Source organism: Schistocerca piceifrons, chromosome 1, assembly GCF_021461385.2.
Source record: "Schistocerca piceifrons isolate TAMUIC-IGC-003096 chromosome 1, iqSchPice1.1, whole genome shotgun sequence".
Classification (NCBI taxonomy): domain Eukaryota; kingdom Metazoa; phylum Arthropoda; class Insecta; order Orthoptera; family Acrididae; genus Schistocerca; species Schistocerca piceifrons.
Genome location: NC_060138.1, coordinates 586768756 through 586788897, shown reverse-complemented (window position 1 = coordinate 586788897; position 20142 = coordinate 586768756).

The following is a 20142-nucleotide window of genomic DNA, read 5'->3' as shown; positions in this document are numbered from 1 at the left end:
TGAATGTAGAGGGGTCACAATGTCAAAATGATCCTCCTTAAAATGAGAAAACCATTTTCTTGCTGTGCTCTGTCCAGTGGCATAATCCTCATACACAGTACAAATGTTTCTGGCTGCATCCACTGCTGTCATCCCCTATTGAATTCAAAGAGAAGAAATTGTTGGAAATGTTCCTATTTCTCCACTTGGCCCTCCATTTTCTAGTGTCTCCAGCTCCACTACCTACCTCAAAATGACAATATGTAAACCCAAATAGCAACAATCGACTACAAATAAAAAATGACAATCAAGAAATAAACCCATAGCAACCAGAATACCATTGTGAAAAATAGAAATTCTACCAACGTATGCACCCACCTAATAAGAAAACTGTGTGGTTATCATTATTGGTATGTCCCTCCCCCTTCCTCCTCTGCTTGTTGCTTCTGTGTTTGGACGTATGTTTTGTTGGCTTTACTGTCGCAGACAGTCGAAGTTCACCATTTAAGAGAAGATCGGAATAGATGGAAAGAGGTAGGTGGGCTTCCATTCTGCAGATGGGATTACGTAGTCACCTCTAGTGCTGTGAACAAGGATTTGAGCATCTCAGTGAAGCTGAGCATTGTGCCCTTGATTAATGTACATACTATCAAGGTAACCTTGCTGGACAAGCCTCAGCAGAGAAACCAAACAAAATGTGTCCCATATCTACAGTGCAGGGTTCCAAGGTTATCTTTCCCCAGAGAACTCGTCCAGAAATAGCTTGTTTTGGATGTGGAGCATTTGGGGTCCCCAAGTAGGGGAATGCCTCAGCCCTCAAGTATCCTAAACGCAGAGCTGCCATAGTGATCTCTGTAGGATGTGCCAACGTAAATTTGTTTGCCGTAGAAGACAGGGGCCTTGGATTAACCCCAGAATGCTGAATGTCAGGAATTCACATCATACGAAAGCTGTGCTAATAAGTGGAAGGGTAAATGTTTTTGAATGCCAGTGCCAGTAGGTTCTTCATGAAGCTACCAATGCTTCTGACTGGTGCTGCATTCTCCTGAGTGTTTCAGGTACCTCTAAATCTCAAAGATTTTTGATTTTCATGTTTCATCTAGAAATTTATTCAGGCATTAAGGGGTTATTTGTTCAGATTTCAAGTAAATCAGATAGCTCATTTAAATTCAACATTTTGCTTTGTGCTGATTGATTGGATGGCTGTAAAGGCACCGAGCGAGATAGTGCAGTGGCAAGACATTGTCCTTCCATTTGGAAAGATAGCTGGAGTTTTGTTCAGTTTTAACGATTTCAGCTGTTTCTCAACACTAGTGACGCTGATATTATTTCACTCATCTTTTCAGTGGTACAAGGATTAAATTGGGTTAATTCTTTGTTTTCCTTTGTAACAGAACATTTGAAAACAGAGTTAAGCATTTCAGCTTTTGCTTTGGTATCCTCAATTTCAGTGCCTGTCTCATTCTCTAGGGACTGGACACTAACTTTGGTGCCACTAACAGCCTTATATATGACCAGAGTTTCTTCGGGTTTTGTGAAAAATCATTTGACAATATCCCTCTATGGTATGCATTGAAGGCATCACAGATGTCCTATTGACAGCCAAATGTGTTGCATTCAGCATCTCTCTGTCTATAGCCCTACATTTTGTTTTACACCTACGCAATAATTTCTGTTTCTTCAGAAGTATACCATGGAAGTTCCCTCCCATTATGAACTGTTCTGCTTGGGACATACCTATCCTGTGCATGGTCAACTGTTCTTTTGAGCTTGAGCCATAGTTCCTGTGCATGCTTCTCTTCTATGCTGAAAGTTTCAAATTCCTCATTGAGTTATGACACTACTGATTATTTTATCTAGTTTAGTGAACATATATTCCAGTGTCTACTTTGGCAACCATTGTTGCCACAACCTTGTCATGTTCACTGATACCAGTTTTGATATTGAAATCCTCAGTGAGATCAGATCTATTCGTTGCCATTAGATCCAATATATTTCCATCATGAGTGCGGTTCTGAACAATCTGTTGTAGGTAGTTTTCAGAGAGGGCATTTCGTACTATTCCACATTATGTCTTCTCACACCCACCACTAACAAAACTGTAATTTTTCACGGTTAATTGCTGGACAATTAAAGTTTCCACCGATGATTACAGTATGGTAGGGAACTTACTTATAAGTGATCTGTGATGTTTCTCAAGTTTTCGGTTACATCGGGAGATGTGTCTGGTGGGTGATGGAAGGACCCAGTTATCATTTTATGCCCACCAATGATACTGGGTCTTGCCCAAACACTCTCACATGCAGCTTCAAGTTCTCGGTGGATTTGAGTTTCTTGTCTGTTGCGACAAATACATCATCTCCATTTCCCATTTCCATATCCTTTCAATATGCACTCAAATGTTCCACAAAAATCTCCCTCCTATCTATTCCATGTTTCAACAAGCTTTCTGTGCCTAATTTTACTCGGGCATCACTGCTTTTTGGAAGTGCTTCAAACTCTGGCACTTTCTTGTGTATGCTTAGGCAGTTTTCCATTAGGATTTTAATACTCTCACCGTGGGATGCATTTATTATGAACTTACACTGATACTTCTGGAGTTGATGATGAGTCCCTAATCTAAAAAACCCTTGTATGCACCCGACACGCAGTCAGCTACCTGAGTAGCAGCCTCTGACATGTAGTGCCCACGTGACCCATTTAAGGGAACCCTACAATTCTCAACCCTGTGGCGCAAGTCCAGGAAGTTGCAGCCTAGTTTGTCACAGAACCTTCGAAGTCCTTCTACTCTACACAGAACCAAAGGGCCACCATCAGTTCTGGGACAATGCTGCAAAAATGTAAGCTTCGTTGAAACTCCATGCACAAGTCTGGTCTTCTCAACCTTCTCTGCCAGTCACTGGAATGATTAAAGTATGACCTCGGAGCCCAGACTACAGGCATAATTTGTTCCAACATGCGCCACAACCTGCCGTTAGTTGCACCTTCTTCCCTCAGTGGCTGCTGGAATAACCTTTTCAGCATATTGAACGAGGTTCCCTAGGCATACATAATGAGTGCACCTAGTGTCCTTTCCTGCCCATTGCTGTAGTTTTCCTAAGGGGTACCATCATTCATTTTACAATTGAACTGCCGATGATTAATAGACCCCCTACCTTTTTACATTTGCCTCCTCTTGACACTGGACGAAACAGGTTTCCCTAAAGCATGTGAAGTGAGTCACAATGTCTCAATTTCAGTTTCAGTGAAAGACAGCATCTCTAGTTGGATGAGTACAACACCCTGAGTCGTCCTTCATCCCTGTTTGCCCTGTACAGGACATTTAGACCTACCATTGACACACCACTTGCAGTCAAGTAGATGTGTAATGACATGCCCTGTGTTTTCTGCAAAGAAGACAGGATCCACAGAAGAGGATAGTACTTCAGTACCTCTGGTACTGGTGTCACAGGTACATGACTCTTAAGAGCTCTTCCAACACACCAATTCGCGGTAGCTGCCAATCGTTTGACAGTAATCAGGACGATTTACAGCTGCTTACAAAAGTCAAACAACTCGTCCTGTGTTCAAGAATAGCATTCACAATGGCCCTGCATTTTGATTTTGGCTGATGCAATATATTGCAGTTCAGTGAACAAATAACTTAAACTAAGCCGGTTGATCATCTTTTAATCTGTTGAGCTAAAAAGTTTCTAATTCTCTGCAAGAATTGAAGTGAATACAAAAAATGAGATTTCTGTTGAAGCAACACAGAAACCTATGATAAAAATTATTAGTTTCCTAAAATGTTTTGAGGTTAATTATAGCTAGCAAACATGAAAACAAGCTTTATTTACAATATATGTAGACAATAAATAGAGATACTGCTCTTTAAGGGAAATCTAGACATAATGCAATATGTTAGCCTATCTGCTACAGTAACGAAATCACAAACGCTGATTTACTACAGATTACTTGTAGTTTATGCAAAGGACAGTAGTAGACCCCAAAAATTCTCAAAACATACTTTTTTTTTTCGTTGATATACAATGACATTCAGGGGTGATGTATTTCTTGGCAGTACCTGTGAACCACAATCTCTGATTTGCTACGAAATAAGTTAAATATCCAAAACACTCATACCTCTAACTTACGAAAATATAGTTGTTTAAGCAACTAAAAATTCTCAAAAATATCCCCTATTTCTCACATAATTTGAAGGAAATTAGAAAACAGTTGTTTTGACTGGGGATAGACCTACAGTTCTCAAAAATTTTAAAAGAGTGCAATTAAGTTTAAGCCTATAACAATACGAGTTTGTCGTGCCACTAGTGAATGGTCAAAATTTCACATTGTTGTTGTTGTTGTTGTTGTTGTTGTTGTCTTCAGTCCAGAGACTGGTTTGATGCAGCTCTCCATGCTACTCTGTCCTGTGTAAGATTCTTCATCTCTCAGTACCTACTGCAACCTACATCCTTCTGAATCTGTTTAGTATATTCATCTCTTGGTCTCGCTCTACAATTTTTACCCTTCACGCTGCCCTCCGATTCTAAACCGGTGATCCCTTGATGCCTCAGAATATGTCCTACCAACCGATCCCTTCTTATAGTCAAGTTGTGCCACAAATTTCTCTTCTCCCCAATTCTGTTCAATACCTCCGCATTAGTTATGTGATCTACCCATCTAATCTTGAGCATTCTTCTGTAGCACCACATTTCGAAAGCTTCTATTCTCTCCTTGTCCAACCTATTTATCATCCATGTTTCACTCCCATACATGGCTACACTCCATACAAATACTTTCAGAAACGAGTTCCTGACACTTAAATCTATACTCGATGTTAACAAATTTCTCTTCTTCTGAATCTCTTTCCTTGCCATTGCCGGTCTACATTTTATATCCTCTCTACTTCGACCATCATCAGTTATTTTATTCCTCAAATAGCAAAACTCCTTTACTACTTTAAGTGTCTCATTTCCTAATCTAATTCCCTCAGCATCACCTGACTTAATTCGACTACATTCCATGACCCTCATTTTGCTTTTGTTGATGTTCATCTTATATCCTCCTTTCAAGACACTATCCATTCCATTCAACTGCTCTTCCAAGTCCTTTGCTGTCTCTGACAGAATTACAATGTCATCGGCGAACCTGAAAGTTTTTATTTCTTCTCCATGGATTTTAATACCTACTCCGAATTTTTCTTTTGTTTCCTTCACTGCTTGCTTAATATCCAGATTGAATAACATCGGGGAGATGCTACAACCCTGTCTCACTCCCTTCCCAACCACTGCTTCCCTTTGATGCCCCTCGACTCTTATAACTGCCATCTGCTTTCTGTACAAATTGTAAATAGCCTTTCGCTCCTTGTATTTTACCCCTGCCACCTTTAGAATTTGAAAGAGAGTATTCCAATCAACATTGTCAAAAGCTTTCTCTAAGTCTACAAATTCTAGAAACATAGGGTTGCCTTTCCTTAATCTTTCTTCTAAGATAAGTTGTAAGGTCAGTATTGCCTCACGTGTTCCAACATTTCTACGGAATCCTAACTGATCTTCCCCGAGGTCGGCTTCAATCAGTTTCTCCATTCGTCTGTAAAGAATTCACGTTAGTATTTTGCACCTGTGACTTACGAAACTGATAGTTCGGTAATTTTCACATCTGTTAACACCTGCTTTCTTTGGGATTGGAATTATTATATTCTTCTTGAAGTCTGAGGGTATTTCGCCTGTTTCATACATCATGCTCACCAGATGGTAGAGTTTTGTCAGGACTGGCTCTCCCAAGGCTGTCATTAGTTCTAATGAAATGTTGTCTACTCCCGGGGCTTTGTTTCGACTCAGGTCTTTCAGTGCTCTGTCAGACTCTTCACGCAGTATCATATCTCCCATTTCATCTTCATCTACATCCTCTTCCATTTCCAAAATTTTGTTCTCAAGTACATCACCCTTGTATAGACCCTCTATATACTCCTCCCACCTTTCTGCTTTCCCTTCTTTGCTTAGAACTGGGTTTCCATCTGAGCTCTTGATATTCATGCAAGTGGTTCTCTTTTCTCCAATGGTGTCACTAATTTTCCTGTAGGCAGTATCTATCTTACCCCTAGTGAGATATGCCTCAACATCCTTACATTTGTGCTAAGCCATCGTTGCTTAGCCATTCTGCACTTCCTGTCAATCTCATTTTTGAGACGTTTGAATTCCTTTTTGCCTGCTTCACTTACTGCATTTTTGTAGTTTCTCTTTTCATCAATTAAATTCAGTATCTCTTCTGTTACCCAGGGATTTCTACTAGCCCTCGTCTTTTTACCTACTTGATCCTCTGCTGCCTTCACTATTTCATTCCTCAAAGCTAACCATTCTTCTTCTACTGTATTTCTTTCCCCCATTCCTGTCAATTGTCCCCTTATGCTCTTCCTGAAGCTCTGTACAACCTCTGGTTTAGTCAGTTTATCCAGGTCCCATCTCTTTAAATTCCCACGTTTTTGCAGTTTCTTCAGTTTTAATCTACAGTTCATAACCAATAGATTGTGGTCAGAATCCACATCCGCCCCTGGAAATGTCTTACAATTTAAAACTTGGTTCCTAAACCTCTGTCTTACCATTATATAATCTATCTGAAACCTGTCAGTATCTCCAGGCTTCTTCCATGTATACAGTCTTCTTTTATGATTCTTGAACCAAATGTTAGCTATGATTAAGTTATGCTCTGCGCAAAATTCTGCCAGGCGGCTTCCTCTTTCATTTCTTACCCCCAATCCATATTCACCTACTACGTTTCCTTCTCTCCCTTTTCCTACTGACTAATTCCAGTCACCCATGACTATTAAATTTTCGTCTCCCTTCACTATCTGAATAATTTCTTTTATTTCATCATACATTTCTTCAATTTCTTCGTCATCTGCAGAGCTAATTGGCATATAAACTTCTACTACTGTGGTAGGTGTGGGCTTCGTATCTATCTTGGCCACAGTAACGCGTTCACTATGCTGTTTGTAGTAGCTTACCCGCATTCCTATTTTCCTATTCATTATTAAACCTACTCCTGCATTACCCCTATTTGATTTTGTGTTTATAACCCTGTATTCACATGACCAGAAGTCTTGTTCCTCCTGCCACCGAACTTCACTAATTCTCACTATATCTAACTTTAACCTATACATTTCCCTTTTTAAATTTTCTAACCTACCTGCCCGATTAAGGGATCTGACATTCCACGGTCCGATCCGTAGAACGCCAGTTTTCTTTCTCCTGATAACGACATCTTCTTGAGTAGTCCCTGCCCGGAGATCTTAGTGGGGGACTATTTTAGCTCCGGAATATTTTACCCAAGAGGACGGCATCATCATTTAACAATACAGTAAAGCTGCATGCCCTCGGAAAAAATTACGGCTGTAGTTTCCCCTTGCTTTCAGCCGTTCGTAGTACTAGCACAGCAAGGCTGTTTTGATTAGTGTTACAAGGCCAGATCAGTCAATCATCCAGACTGTTGCCCCTGCAACTACTGAAAAGGCTGCTGCCCCTCTTCAGGAACCACACGTTTGTCTGGCCTCTCAACAGATACCCCTCTGTTGTGGTTGCACCTACGGTACAGCTGCCTGTATCGCTGAGGCACGCAAGCCTCCCCACCAATGGCAAGGTCCATGGTTCATGGGGGCGGGTGGGGGGGGGGGGGGGGGGGCGCACTAAAATGTATAGCATCAAAAAGTACATCTTCTGCCTGTTGCAGCTAACAATGCATTGCTTTCTTCAAACTGTTACTGAGTTGACGTGTCGGTATGTTCGGTGGAGGAGGAGCCAGTTTAGGTAGAAAAGATTTATTTTCTATTGGTTGGGAGGGGGAAAGTCCCCCCCCCCCCCCCCCCCCCCCCCCCCCCCTCCCCGCACCCTGCTGAGTGTGTCCTAGGGCTGAATGATGGGCAGCACTCAGTTGCATGATGTTGGGTAAGGTGGTGTACACAACAAAATTAGTCTTCTTTATCTCAACATGATGCTCTTCTTTCAGAAAAAAATGAATTTGTATACACTCCTGGTTTGATCTGTGTTTGATGCTAGCTAAAAATGTCGTTACCTGCAGAAGAATGGATAAAGGGGTGTAAAGGAAAGAGGAAAAACATTTTCCAGGTTGAAGGAATATAACAGGTAAGTTACCTGATAATGATTTAACTGCTGTTGAAATTGCTATGTATTGGCAAATGAGGCAGATATTGAGCTACTGAGAGCATCGCATTGAAACAAAGTAGTGTCTTATAAGATTAGTTAGTTAGTTACAGCTCATGTAACGAGTTGCTATTGTGAACTGCAACAGAAGTTAAATGTATGGGATTGTAGGATCAGGGTTGTGTAATGTTCATGGAGTTATTTTCAAATCACTCGTCCAAATTTATAATCCATACGAACAAAAGAAGAAGAAGAAGAAGAAGAATATTTGTCACTCTAGCGCAAATAGCCCGACACACTACATGTATGTTTGTTGGTGGAAGTTTTTCCAATTGATATTCACTGACTTTGTATTGTGCACCAAGACTGTGAGGAAGTGATGGCTACACCATTAATTCTAACCTGAAAAGGAATGGCAGACAGCCAAAACTAATCATTAGTGATTAAGTTTTACTTTGTAAGTGAGACTGCACATGACACTATTACGGGTGACAGCCTCATTAAAATGTGACAGAATGAGACCAGATTGTAGCTTATTGTTTATGTTCTTACATTTGTGCATAGAGCAAGCAAAAGAGGAGAAATTTGGTAAAGGGATTAAATTTCAGGGAGAAGAAATAAAAACTTTGAGGTTCGTCAATGATGCAATTCTGCAATGGAGTTGGAAGATGAGGTGAACAGGACAGACAGTGTCTTAAAAAGATGTAAGATGAACATCAGCAGAAGTAAAACAAAGGCAGTAGAGTATAGTTGAATTAAATCAGATGCTGGCAAGGGAAATAATAAACTTTATTGTGCACAAGTTGTGCATATGAAAATACATTATTTAACACAGATGTCTACGACTGATTTCACGCAGTTTTTACACGTTAGTACGTGGTATCAATCACAATGTTCCTCACAGAGTTCACATATGCATATCGAGTCCGGGTCGTGGTATGTCTTCGTGTTCTATGTGTTTGTATTGTCTTATTGTTTCATGAGCTTTGTGGACTCCTTGTTGGGTTAGGATGTTGGTGAAGTGGTCCTCCCAGACTGGCATCTCTGTTTTCCCCATTGTCTGTGACTGTCATGGCTTTAGAGCTATGTTGGGGGTTTTATTTTGCTTCTTCCACCATTCTTCTAGCCTCAAGTTCAGTGAAATTGTCTTGTTTTTTATTTAGGAGGTTCTTGTATTCTTTTCTGAGTCTGCTATATGTGATCAGGTCATCGAGTTTTGTGTGTGTTTGGCCACATGGAGGGCTAATAATACTCTCTTCCTCTCTGTGTAGCATTGTTGATCGAACCATCTCTTTGCCTTTCTCTTGTTGGTTGTGGTGGCTGCGGCTTTAATTATGTGAACTAGCACTGTTGCTGTAGCATCTAGGTCTTTCTCCTGTATTTTGTTTTCAAAGGCAGTAAGTTTGTCTCCATTTTCACATATTTTATTCTCGTCTATCTTTCTGGAGGTTCTTCTCGTGTGCATTGTTTTCTATTGTGTGCATTTAGGTTCCTTCATTTTGAAAGGTAGTTTTCACTGGGCACTGTTTCTTTATTGGTGTCTCCGTGGCGGAATATATCACATTGTGGCCTGTTACTTCGAGATCGTTGCCTTTGTGTAGGATTATGTCTAAGGTGCTGCTACCATTGTGTGCATAGGATTATGTCTAAGGTGCTGCTACCATTGTGTGCGAAGTATGTGTTGTTCTCTCTCTCTCTTTCTCTCTCTCTCTATCTCTCTCTCTCTTTTTTTTTAACCAGTGTGAATCCTTGTTCAGCCATCACTTGTAGTAGTTCCCTACTTATGCAGTCATGCTTATCTAGTCTGCAGTTTCGGTCTGTTTTCTAGAGCGGTCTCACGACTGCTATTGACATCCTCAATTGGGATCGGGGGTTCGATGTAGAGGCTAAGGGAAATCACTCTCTCAGTCTCCATTTTTAGGGTGTCATATTGTTCATAGACACAAGGTGCTATTCCTATTGTTGGTTTGTAGAAGGAGGATATTCCTTTTGTGGGTCTTCCTCTCAGTCCCTCTGGTTTTTTTTTCCCCCCCTCCAAGAATTTGTTTCGAGTGAAAAAAATATATCATGGCTTCTTAGGAGCTCACCTTCCATCAATTCTAAGGCGCTTTGCAGTCTTTCTAAATTCCAAAGAAGTAGGTTAAACTTAGAGTTCGGCACCTCGGCTTTGGGGGCGAAAAAACTGGTATCTTCTAACTTTGGCCCCTTCAGGCCATTTTTCTGGATCTGTGATTTTGTTAAGCTTGTTCAGTGGAATGCCTACTTTGCAGGCTTTTAGTAATCCTCTGGATTTTATTTTGTCACATTCTATTATTTCAGTCACATTCAGTTTTCCAAGGCGTCAGATAAGTTTTTCCGGCGTGGAGTTGCAGTGTAGCCGTCCTGTGTAGAGCCATGCACTGTGTATTGCTGCCTGGAATGTGCCGTCTGTTGAGTCCGTTTCTTGTTGGGGTTGTTACTGGGTGCCTACTACTGTTGGGGTCACAGTCTGTTGATTCCTTTTGCGGTTCCTTCAAGCGACTTCAATCCATGCTTGATTGTTTTCATCGCTGGCTGTTTTGTCGGAGTCTGCTTCCTTTTTGTTGTCCCTTAGTGTGGTCTCCTCATCTTTTTTGTTGTTGATTATGACTCCTTGTGTAGTAGATGGGTTGGGAACTTTCCACATTGTTTCTTTTGGTTTGGTTCCGCTTGGTACGGTCTCAGCTGTTGCTTTTGCTGTGGCCCTTCCCCCCGCTAAATGTGTAGTTTCGGTTCTGAATTTTTTCATCTGTTAAATTTCTTAGATTGTTGGTGAGATGTTCCATCATGGCTTCCATTTTTTGTGTTAACTTTTGTATAATTTTTTCTTCTAGTTTGTCTTTGTCTTCTATTTTCAACTAGCTTGTTTTTGCAGGTTGTTGAGTATCGTGTCATATCTTCTTGCTGTCTTTGCTAAATGGGTTGCTGCCCGACTGCTTGTGTGTGTCACCTCCTGACTACCATGAGTGCTCCGCTGTCCGGCAGGCGTCGCTGGCGTCTGGTATCTGTACGGTGCTTCTTGCTTCAGGTCGCTATATGTCGCTAGTTTTCCTGTTGAGTAATTGTCATTTTCCTCTATATCTGTTCTTTTGCCTGTTCTGACCTCATTTTGAGGATTCTTTGTTGCCTTTTCACTTGCTTCTTTTTTGCCTCCTGTTGTATTCACTAGTTGTGTCGGGGCACTGTCGAGACACGCCTTTGTCTTCTCCACCATCTGGTACGAATTTTCAGATTCGAAAATGAGGGACTAAAAGTTGTAGACGAGTTGTGCTACTTGGTCATCAAAATAAGTGATGATGGCCCAACTAGGGCAGACATATTGCACAGGTTGTCAGGAGTAAGAAAAGCATTTTTAAAAAAGAGGAATTTGAAGTGGAGTACAGTTTAGCTGGTAGAAGTTCCTGAAATGTGATGCTACAGAAGAAAGCTGAGGATTGGCTTGCTTGATCAGGTAACTATATGGTACTACATCAAACTGAGAAGACAAGAAAGTTATGGCACAACTTAACTAAATGAAAGAAGTTAATAGGACACATCCTGAGCCATCAAGAAACTGCTGATTCTGTAAACTGGGGACATGTGGGAAGTAACAGTTGTAGGAGGTAACTAAGGCTTGACTACAGTCAGTCAGTTCAAGTGGATGCAGTTTGCAGTAGTTGTGCAGAGATGGAGGGACTTGCACGAGATAGACAAGCACGGAGAGCTTATTGTAGGTAAATTCATTGCAATAGAGTTCAAGGTTGCCTAAACTGTATTTTCTTTGGAATTGTGTATACAAACCTAGGTACATTATAAAAATTATTCCATTCCATCTTATCGTGATTGTAGAGCAACCTTGTTATTGCTACTGTTTAATAGTCATAGGTTGCACAGTGTCCTTTATTAACTCAAGAATGACACCTTTCACCTGGGTCATGTCTGAAAAGTCAGTAAGTTTCTGCCAAAAAGCATCCATCAAAGAAGGTATGATACTGAATTAACAAGTTGCCTTTTAGTATGTTTGTATGTTTTATTTGGCAACATACCTTTTTTGACGGATGTTTTTTGGCAGAAAATTTTTGATTTTGTAACATAATTTGATGTGCCCTAACCAGGCAAAACACGTCGTTCTAAGAGTTAATAAAGAACATCGTACAACCTATGACTTTTATTAAATACTAGGTACAATGTCTGATCAGTAGCACCCAGACATACCTAGGTAATGCAGAATTGACCCCTAGAAGTTACTAGAGGTGGATCCACCAGTAGAAAAGAATGTGAAGAATATTATTTTGTCAGTAGAGAAGCAGTAACCACAAAATGGGTCAGCCATGAGAGCTCATTGAATTCCTATGTTTACTTGTCATTGGTAGTCACCTGAGTAAAAAATCCCTGGGAACATTTCAACCCTTTAAAGCTACCTAAGTCACCTCTTGGTGATATGATTGTGAAGTGGAAATGGAAAAGGAACAATCACAGCTACATCAGCACCAGACAGACATCATGTACCGATGGACATGAACTACTAAACATTGTGCAAGGTGGTTGTAAAAATTGCACGAAATCTGTGGAAGGAATCACTCGTGAGTTCCAACGTGCTGCCAGCAGTCCAACTAGCACAATGACTGTGCATTGGAGGTTAAAAAAGAATGAGGTACAGTGGTGGAGAAGCTTGTCATAAGCCACACATTTCTGTAGTCATTGGTAAGGGATGCTTAAGGTGGTGTAAAGAGTGATGCCATTGGGCAGAGGATGATTGAAATGAATGATGAATCACACTACACTGTACGGTTTTGGCAAATGCCTGGATTGGTTACAGTGTGGTCCCCACATTGAATGAGGAAGGTTATGAACACATTTTACAGCATTGTATGCAGTAGAGGAACAGTTCAGAAATTATGATTTTATCAGCATGATAGTTCACCTAGTATCTGTGAGGCAATGATTTGTGGATGATAACATTCCTGAAATGGACTGCCTGCTCAGAGTCCCGACTCGAACTCAAAGGAACTTCTCTGGGACAAGTTAAGAATGTTGACTTTATTCTAGACCCTGTCTTCCATCCTTCCATGGATTTGGCTCTTGAGGAAGAATGGGCTGCCATTTCTCCAGAAAAAATCAGACACCTCACTGAAAATGACCCCAGCAGAGTTCAACCTATTGTAAAGACAAAGGGTGGACACAACCCTTATTAATGTCCACTAATAGGTGTCCTTAATGCTTTTGATCTGATGTGGTGTCTGCTAATAAGAGAGCAAGCTGTTGAACAACAGTTTAATAAGACAAGTGTTCCACAGTGTGTTGTGATTAATTTTCTGTATTTGAGTTTTTATAAATTCTGTAGTACTTCCATTACTAATACATAGAACGCCTTAAATTTTTACTTTCAAATTAATTTTTGCAATGTGGCCTGTTATATCATAGCTCAAAAGACCAGCTTAAAGACACCCTAGAGAAAGTTAATTATTCCATCCGTCTGATGAACTTCAAGTAACTATTTTAATAAAGTTGAGGTAACAACTTTCATAAAAGCAGGATTTTTGCACTTGAAGTAATATTTGATTTTTATTAAGTTACATAATTTTCACATTACTTCTTCTGTTACAAGTGTAACTAATACACTTATTTAAAGTGATACATTCTGTATAGTATTAGCCTAATACAATATGGTAGTAAGGTCATGTGAAGGCAGTATTAATGGAGTTGGTAGCAAACTCAAATTAATCATAATGCATGCAGTTTTAGGTGGAAAACACCACATTAAAAATCAAGCGCCCTTTTGCAAGGTTCTAGTCCAGTCAGATGGTAGATGTACCTTGCAAAAGGTGGGGTAGTAGATTGTAGTAGATTTCATTAAGTCATTCATGTTAATGGAAAGATCCTAGTGCTTTGACATCTATTTCCATTTTAAAAGAGCACAAGATTCTGAACAAATTTGATTGCTATAACTTTTATCTTCACACAATACCAAGGGTGCAACAGTTTATCAAAAGATATCATTTTTTCAAAGTTTGTGCAAAACGGCAGAGTTCATAGTTTTTGAGTAATTTTTTTTTTTTTTTCGTTTCTGTTTATATAGTAGAAATGTACATTATGGTATATATTGAAATTAAACATCTCACATAATGGTATTCAATTATGCCTTGCACAATAGGGTGATTACTGGGCCTATTTTGATCTATACATCACTAGTGTAAGGGGGGATGTAATGGATTTTGGTCCAAAAAAAATTGATTTTTCAAAAATATTATTTTCTTGATCTACACAGTTTAATCTATGTTGTGCGTGAATTTCATCACGATAGCAGCTTTAGAAATGCCTTTAAATTGTTAAACTGATTAACTCTGCACTGGCAGCCACACCTTTTTCAACATTTGGCAAACTGCTTGCTTCAGCAGAATTCTTGTCAGTGTAAAGACTATTTTCTTTTAATGTTTCTGGCTGATGTCACTATCTTTGCCTGAAAACTTTCTTGCATGTGGTTTATTTACGTTTTGACAATACTAACACATATTAGTAGGTGGAAGGTTGAATTCGCAAACCCTTACATGGGAGTAAAGATTTATGCATAGTGGGTGGTGGAAAAACTGTGTTTAGGAAACAGAGGTTTCATGGAAATTGGTTTACCAACGAAAAAGAGGAAGCAGCTCGAAATGAAGAACATAAGCTCTCAGCTTAAGAATATGAACATGGGACAAGAGAATTGTACAGGTATGTGAATGATGTTGATATGAATTCCACTGGATTCAGACTTATTGATTTAGAACTTCTCTGCCAGGCTATATAAAGTTTTCATGTTCATGTGTTAGCTGTAAAAATATGGAATGCATGATTGTTGTTGAAGGAAGAAGAGTGGGAATAGCTTGTGATTTTAAATTAATTTGTAATTTGTGTGGCTATGAATTTTCATTTTCCTTCTCCAAAAAAACTGACACTGGTACCTATGAAAGCAATTTTAGGTTAGCATATTCTCTTAGATGCCTAGGACAGGGCAGGGAAGGAGGTAATTTGTTGTGTGGCTTTCTAAACATACTTCCACCCTGTGCGAGGTTTGAAAAAATAAAGGAAGAAATGTCTGATGCCGTATGCAATACTGCCAAAGTTTCTGTGAAGAAAGCCATGGAGAAATTGGTAGAAATAAACCAAAAGCAGTAGATCCTGGGGTAGATATTCATGACTGTGAATCTCCATCAAATGTTGCTGAGCTGTGTGTGTCTGTAGATGAGATCTGGATGAAAAGGGGTTACACATCTTTGTATGGAGTTGCATATGTTATTGGTATTGACTCGGGTAAAGTTTTAGTTGTAGAAATTAAGTCTAAATACTGCCACCAGTGTGCAAAAAGGAAAATGTCCAACAATGAAGGCAGGGAGGAACTGTGGCAAGAAAAACATGCAGTAACGTGCTCTAAAAATTATAGTGGCTGAAGTGGGGGCATGAGGATGCTGCAGTTGTGAGGACCAGTATGGTGTTAGATATACTAAATACCTTGGTGATGGGGACTCCTCTTTGTTCAGAGCTGTAACAGATAAAAATCCATACAATACAACAATAGAAAAGTTGGAATGTGTTGGTCACATCCAAAAGAGGCTTGGTGGTAGTCTTTGTCACTTTCTGAAAGAGAAGAAAGGTGAAGTACTTGAGGATGGAAAACCACTATGAGGAAAAGGCAGACTTACTCTGAAAGAAATCGATTCTCTTCAGTTAACACTCATTACCAGAACCTGTTATGAATGCAATTAAGCCCACATTCAGGTTTCTTGCAAACATTGATTTATTGAGAAAGTATCTTCATGGAATGTACAAAATGTAAATGAAAGCCTCAATAATTTAATCTGGATTAGATGCTCAAAAAGGACATTCTGTGGACTTGAAGTACTCAAAATGGGTGTCTATGATGCAGTTTTATGTTACAATAACAGAAGTAATTGAATAATTGAAGTGTTGAAGAGAGTTGGTCTAGATCCTGGTGTGTTTACAAGAAAAGCATTTTACACCATTGACGAGAGCAGGGTCAAGAAAGCTAACAGATCAGTGTCTTACCTGCAAATACAGGCCAGGCAGATTCAAAGAGGAGAGAAGAGAAACCTGGAGGATGAGGAGTATCAGTATGGAGGATTTTAAAATTGAGGTAAGCTTATTACATGTAGAAATGTGAGAAGAAAATCTTTGAACCTCATTTTCTCTGTTTTACATTTTTTTTAATGTTATTAGGAACCTTTTCTCAAAAAGTATATGCACTAATGCTATGAAATTTTCAGGAACTGTTTGCAGTGTGTTGCTGTCTCCCTGGAACTAAAAAATACGAGATCCTGTAATTACATTCTGATTTTTAGATGATTGTATGTAGAAAAAAAAGTTAATTTTGGATGTGCAACATTAAAAACACTGTTAATGATACAATTTGTAACATAAATTAATAACTGTAGTTCAGTGGTCTTATAACCATCTCAGGACACTACAATAAAATTGTCAGATTAATTGCATGATTAGAATTTGAGTTATGGCTTTTTATAAAAGACGATAAAAAAATTCAGATTTGTGGCAAAATAGTAATCCTTCGTATTTTATTGTATTTTTCCATTAAAATACAGCTTTTTTGCTTTCACATCCAAAATTTTGGTTTTTTACATTAATAAATAGGGCTGTAATGATTTTTTTAATAAATGTGTACATTTTCCATTACATCCCCTCTTAAGTCAATGGACACTTCAGCAAGATAGTTAGCTAATTATACTTTTATAAATCGTGCAATGCAAATGAAACATAAGTAGTTTTATTATAATTAAAAAAGTTGTGCGACTGGACTCATGATTTCTTGTCAAAAAGGTCACAGTTCGTAGTAATAGATGGAAAGTCATCGAGTAAAACAGATGTAATATCTGAGGTTCCCCAAGAAAGTGTTGTAGGCCCTCTATTGTTCCTGATCTACACTCCTGGAAATTGAAATAAGAACACCGTGAATTCATTGTCCCAGGAAGGGGAAACTTTATTGACACATTCCTGGGGTCAGATACATCACATGATCACACTGACAGAACCACAGGCACATAGACACAGGCAACAGAGCATGCACAATGTCGGCACTAGTACAGTGTATATCCACCTTTCGCAGCAATGCAGGCTGCTATTCTCCCATGGAGACGATCGTAGAGATGCTGGATGTAGTCCTGTGGAACGGCTTGCCATGCCATTTCCACCTGGCGCCTCAGTTGGACCAGCGTTCGTGCTGGACGTGCAGACCGCGTGAGACGACGCTTCATCCAGTCCCAAACATGCTCAATGGGGGACAGATCCGGAGATCTTGCTGGCCAGGGTAGTTGACTTACACCTTCTAGAGCACGTTGGGTGGCACGGGATACATGCGGACGTGCATTGTCCTGTTGGAACAGCAAGTTCCCTTGCCGGTCTAGGAATGGTAGAACGATGGGTTCGATGACGGTTTGGATGTACCGTGCACTATTCAGTGTCCCCTCGACGATCACCAGTGGTGTACGGCCAGTGTAGGAGATCGCTCCCCACACCATGATGCCGGGTGTTGCCCTGTGTGCCTCGGTCGTATGCAGTCCTGATTGTGGCGCTCACCTGCACGGCGCCAAACACGCATACGACCATCATTGGCACCAAGGCAGAAGCGACTCTCATCGCTGAAGACGACACGTCTCCATTCGTCCCTCCATTCACGCCTGTTGCGACACCACTGGAGGCGGGCTGCACGATGTTGGGGCGTGAGCGGAAGACGGCCTAACGGTGTGCGGGACTGTAGCCCAGCTTCATGGAGACGGTTGCGAATGGTCCTCGCTGATACCCCAGGAGCAACAGTGTCCCTAATTTGCTGGGAAGTGGTGGTGCGGTCCCCTACGGCACTGCGTAGGATCCTACGGTCTTGGCGTGCATCCGTGCGTCGCTGCTGTCCGGTCCCAGGTCGACGGGCACGTGCACCTTCCGCCGACCACTGGCGACAACATCGATGTACTGTGGAGACCTCACGCCCCACGTGTTGAGCAATTCGGCGGTACGTCCACCCGGCCTCCCCCATGCCCACTATACGCCCTCGCTCAAAGTCCGTCAACTGCACATACGGTTCACGTCCACGCTGTCGCGGCTTGCTACCAGTGTTAAAGACTGTGATGGAGCTCCGTATGCACCGGCAAACTGGCTGACTCTGACGGCGGCGGTGCACAAATGCTGCGCAGCTAGCGCCATTCGACGGCCAACACCGCGGTTCCTGGTGTGTCCGCTGTGCCGTGCGTGTGATCATTGCTTGTACAGCCCTCTCGCAGTGTCCGGAGCAAGTATGGTGGGTCTGACACACCGGTGTCAATGTGTTCTTTTTTCCATTTCCAGGAGTGTATATCAACGACATAGGAGACAATCTGAGTAGCCGTCTTAGATTGTTTGCAGATGATGCGGTCATTTACCATCTTGTAAAGTCATCAGATGATCAAAATGACTTGCAAAATGATTTAGATAAGATATCTGTATGGTGTGAAAAGTGGCAATTGACCCTGAATAAGGAAAAGTGTGAAGTTATTCACATGAGTACTAAAAGAAATCAGCTAAATTTCAATTAGGCGATAAGTCACACAAATCTGAAGGCTGTAAATTCAACTAAATACTTAGGGATTACAATTACTAATAACCTAAATTGGAACGATCACATAGATAATATTGTGAGTAGAGCAAACCAAAGACTGCAATTCTTTGGCAGAACACTTAGAAGGTGCAACAGCTCTACTAAAGAGACTGCTTACACCACACTTGTCCACCCTATTCTGGAGTATTGCTGTGCGGTGTGGGATCCGCATCAGGTGGAACTGACGGATGACGTCGAAAAAGTACAAAGAAGGGCAGCTTGTTTTGTATTATCGCAAAATATGGGAGATAGTGTCACAGACATGATACGTGACTTGGAGTGGCAATCATCAAAACAAAGGCTTTTTCGTTGTGATGGGATCTTCTCCCGAAATTTCAATCACCAGTTTTCTCCTCCGATTGCAAAAAATTCTGTTGGCACCCATCTACATAGGGAGAAATGATCATCACGATAAAAAAGAGAAATCAGGGCTCGCACAGTAAAATTTAAGTGCTTGTTTTTTTTATCCGTGTGCCGTTCGAGAGTGGAATGGTAGAGAGAGCTTGAAGGTGGTTCATTGAACCCTCTGCCAGGCACTTTATTGTGAATAGCAGAGTAATCAAGTAGATGTAGATGTAGAAAATTTACTAACACATATTATTATCACTTTGGGATGCATAATATTTCTGACAGTGTACATATTTTTGGATCTTTCTAAGGCATTTGATACAGTCGACCACAAGATTCTGTTAAATAAATTAGAAGCATTAGGAATAAGAGGGGTAGCTAATGACTGGTTTCGGTCATACCTAAAAGATAGGGTACAAAGAATAGAGATAACACGTACTTCAAATAGATCTAAACATTTAGGAAAACTCTTTATCAGAACCAAAATACGTTAATATTGGGGCTCCACAAGGTAGCATATTAGGACCAATACTGTTCCTGATATACATCAATGACTTTCCCAGTAGTGTTACTCATGGTGAAAAAATCCTCGTCGCTGATGACAGCAATATTATAGTCACTGAGAAAACAAGAGAACTCCTTGCCGAGAAATCAAATGAAACTCTTAAGGAAGTTTATAATTGGTCAACAAGTAATAAAGTGACATTGAACATAAAGAAATCTAATGCCATAGATTTCAGTTTGAAGAGGAAAAATGACAATGTTAAATTTAATGTAGATGGCACCTCTATAGACTGTGTAACAAATGGAAAATTTCTAGAAATGAATATTGATTCTCAGTTTAAGTGGTGTGAACACACATAGGTACTTGCAGACAGAATGCCATCAGCATGTTATGCCCTTGGAATCCTATCATCAGTGTGTAACATGCAATGTCTTTTAGTTAAATATTATTCATATGTACACTCAGTTCTTAGCTATGGCATTCTGTTTTGGGGAACAAATACACAAAATATGGACACAATTTTCAAACTCCAGAAAAGA